At 39.9% G+C, this 3856-nt stretch overlaps 1 protein-coding gene across 1 annotated transcript in view; it reads right to left on the bottom strand.

Moving 5' to 3' along the window:
* Positions 1-3856, bottom strand: part of LOC103619122 — a gene marked incomplete at its 5' end in the record, with an annotated part of 95309 nt that overhangs the window by 18100 nt on the left and 73353 nt on the right. The window lies entirely within an intron of this gene.

A 3856-nucleotide genomic window follows, 5' to 3' on the forward strand; every position in this document is an offset into this window, starting at 1 on the left:
AGCTCTAAAAAAGTAAATGCATATCAAAAGTTATATTGAAACAGCAGTGAGGGAAACAGTCATGAGAAAAGCATGCCTATTCAGTTTCATTGGCATTTTTGCAGTTGCCAACTAGAAAAACAGAACAGAAATGCTTACATTCAAAAAAATTATGATGATGCAGAGATCCACTACTTTAAAATACTCATTTAAATACTTAGCTAGACAGTTGTATGCTTTTCTTAAAGGTCAAATATTTGATACATTTTTATCAAGCTATGTGAATACTTCTTTTTTGTTCCAAATAATGTGCATGAAAACAGGGGGGTGGGACAGGAAATTAATTTTTATGTTAAATCTACAGTCTTTTTATATGTTTCTTTTGTGTCTGTCCCCCCATTTCCAAATTCTATTCTCCCCCAAATAAAAACAGAGACAAAAAACTAAACTCTTCATTGCTGTGTAATGTTTACAAGTGCTGAAAACAATTTAATAATGTTTTTTACCTAAGAGGTAGGTGACTACTAAAACTCATCACATCAAATAAGTCCATGTAATTGACACTATTTTCCTGAATCAGTAGAAATTTCTTTTTTAAAGAGGAAATGCATTACAAGCAAAGTTTAGTCAATTGACCAACATACAGATTAGTCTAAGAACTGTATAACCACACTATTAATAGCCTAAATGTATGGGTGGGTTTTGTACAACTTGAAGAAAAAAAGTAATTGAATCAAGTGAAAATCCTCAAAATACAACATAAAATCCTTTCAATAAAAATGCTACTTTATCTTATTTTAACTATAGAATTCTCTACAGAAACCAAGCTATCAGTCCAGTTTTGGGGGTTTTCTTTGTTTTCTTCGTTTCTTTTGTTTAGTTATAATGAAGTATAAACATCCACAAGATCTGTGTTTCTGCTTTTAGATAGGCCATCTTTTCCTGCCACTTACTAACAGGTTTCCTACCAAATACTCTTCAAATTTTTTTTCCAGGGAAACAATGACACAGTACAAGCCAAGACATGTAAGAATGTTAGCTATTTAAATATTCAATTTGCTAGCTCTAGGTCACACTTCTTTCAGAAAGGAATCCTCGCTATGCTCCTGCAACTTTACCTGCAACATATTTAGGGTCCTTATCTCCTCTCCTAGCTCCTAATCTATTAGGGACAAAGCTGGCTTGTATGTGCTTGTTTTGTATTTTGCTGCTTTTTGCATTGTGCCAAATGCAGAGGGAGGAGGAGAATAGCAAAGAAAGAAGAGAATGAGGCATTGACAGGAGTATCAGAGAATCATAGAATACCTGAGTTGGAAGGCACCCACAAGGATCAGACTACAACCCCTGGCCTTGCACAGGACAACCCCAAGAATCATACAATGTGCCTGAGTACAATCTAAACAGTTTAAGGCCTTTGGAATTGTTCAGCATTTAGCCCTCTGACTTCCTCTGAAAACTTGAAAGGCATCTTTAGTTTGTTTCTCTCCCTCTCTTCTCCCAATAAAACTGCTAATACATCTTTCAGACAGCTTCCCCTTAGGTTTGGGAAAGGAGAGGTATTATCATTGCAGCTTTCAGAGGAAAGAGAATGTTGTTTTTCGCTAACAAGCAATTGCTTCTATTTGACCAAGTAATTGCAGTGCCTACAACTACCTTGTGCATATTATCTGTCCAAACTGTGATCTTCCTGCTGGTTGCTGTCAGCCTGAACCCATTTCAGGTACCACATTAGGCACTGAGTCAATATTCACAGCTTCTTTCCCAGTGGGGAGGCCACACTATTTACCTCTGGGTTCCTGGCAGACTACAGGAACGATCTGCAAAAATACTTCTATCCCATGCAGCCTTTGTCTTAACATTAAATGGGCAGATCTTCTTTTAAAAGGCCCTCAGAAGAGCTCAATATATTTTAAAATCTGATAGTCCTTTAAAAGGAGAAAATTATTTCCAACACATTTGCAGCATTTTAAGCCCACAACCTCCCACTCAACTGGCAGAGACAAATCAATGCCTTTCTGAAGGCACATAGAAGAACCAGCTCCTGTCAGAATATGTTTATGCATCTCCATCTTAAAAGCAAAGCTGCAAGTTTCTACTTGACCTGTCACTAAGATTCCCTTCATATTAATGAAGTCTAGAAACAAGCCCTATTTATTCAGAATCAAGATTTAGCTTGCCTTTCCAAAAGCCAAATCCTCAGCCTGGGGACAGAGGACAATTTCCTAATAATGTCTACAGCAGGTTGTCACCAAAAGGTGTGCTGCTTTTCTCTTCATGCTCTCAGTTGTCTTTCACCTGCTTGTTCACTAGCAATGAAGCTCCAGAGCAGGTGAAGCAACTTAATGAACTGGCAAGTTTGTTCTAGGGAAGATATGGGGGAAGAATGGGGCAGAGGGGAATAGATTTCTTGAAAGTTAGCAGGATCGTTCTTTCTGTACTGAGTTGGTTAACTTGAAACCACATCCTAAGACACTGGGTAGTAGCTTCTGCATAGTATAATCCCTGCAGCTGCTAGAAAGAGCAACACCTTGACCCCATAATCCAGTCCATTTGACCCTGATCTTTAATGTAAATTTGCATTATTGTGATAAGGACCTGGTCAATCTCAGATTTTTTTTTCAGTGGTTAGGTTTTCAGACACACTAGTGGTCTGATACTCAGGTTTACCATATGGACCCACAAATGTTATCAGACCTAAGAGGTAAAAATGAGAAGGTTCACATATTTTAATGACTGTTTCCCTTACATTGAACTGGCAATGCAGCCTGATAGGAAATGAATTCTATCTTTAGAATCAAACTTGCTTTTTATTACTTGATTTCCTCCCGCCTCCCCTACAAACCAAACTTGAATTATTAACATGACTGGAGTACCAGTAGATCAGCCTATCGGTGTTGTGCAATATGACCTGCATACTTTTTCCTTGTGATAAATTCAAATTCCAGAAATTAACTGACTGCAATAAGTCAAGGCAAGTGTTGGGATTTCAGTCCAATAAGCAAGTCCTAAAGTGTTAGGGTTCTGCTCACAAAGCTGGTGGCCAGGTATGCAGATAATGTGATTCCAGGCTGTTAATCAAAAGAAAAATCCATTCCTTCTACTTGAAAAAGCAGGCTGTTTACAGTGTGTCAGAGACTGGAAAGATGGATGTCTCGAGACATTTTGGGATGCATGTGTGTGGGGGGGAGGGGCAGGTTAGGACTTGTCCTGGCAAGACAGTGAACTGTCCCCCACTCCCCACCCCTAGAGCCAGTATCCCAGCCCTGCAGTGGTGCCAATCATGGAACACTGGAAGCAGAGCTCCACTCTCACCTAACCTAGCTTTTGAGTGTCCGGAAGTCCCACCTGGAGGGAGGGCCCATGAAGGCCCAGGGGTATTTAAGGCTGAGCATGAGGCCAGCACATGTCTTGACCCTACATTCCTCTTGGAGTTTCTATCTGAACACTGCTGGAACCCAGGAGTTGGTAGCTGTATGCATGCTTTTCTATATATTTTCTTTCTGTCTTTCTCTCTTTCTTCTTCTAATTCCCTCTTCTTGGAACATTTTGAGTAATTTAACATCACATGGTGTTGGGGTCCCTCCCCTGCCATGGAGCCAACCCAGTGGTTGGTAGCTGTATGCATGCTTTTCTATATATTTTCTTTCTGTCTTTCTCTCTTTCTTCTTCTAATTCCCTCTTCTTGGAACATTTTGAGTAATTCGGACAAAAGGCCCCTTGGGCCCGTGACTGGAACAGTTCCTCAGCAAAGCTCCGGCCATGCGGCTGGAGAAATAAACATCTCTCTGAAACAGCTATCAAGAATCTGTCTGTCCATATATATTTCCTTTCCACGGGACTCCTGGTTTGATATATGCGTGTTGCAGGATCCCCACTG

This window comes from Corvus brachyrhynchos, unplaced genomic scaffold (genome assembly GCF_000691975.1).
Source record: "Corvus brachyrhynchos isolate BGI_N302 unplaced genomic scaffold, ASM69197v1 scaffold507, whole genome shotgun sequence".
Taxonomy (NCBI): domain Eukaryota; kingdom Metazoa; phylum Chordata; class Aves; order Passeriformes; family Corvidae; genus Corvus; species Corvus brachyrhynchos.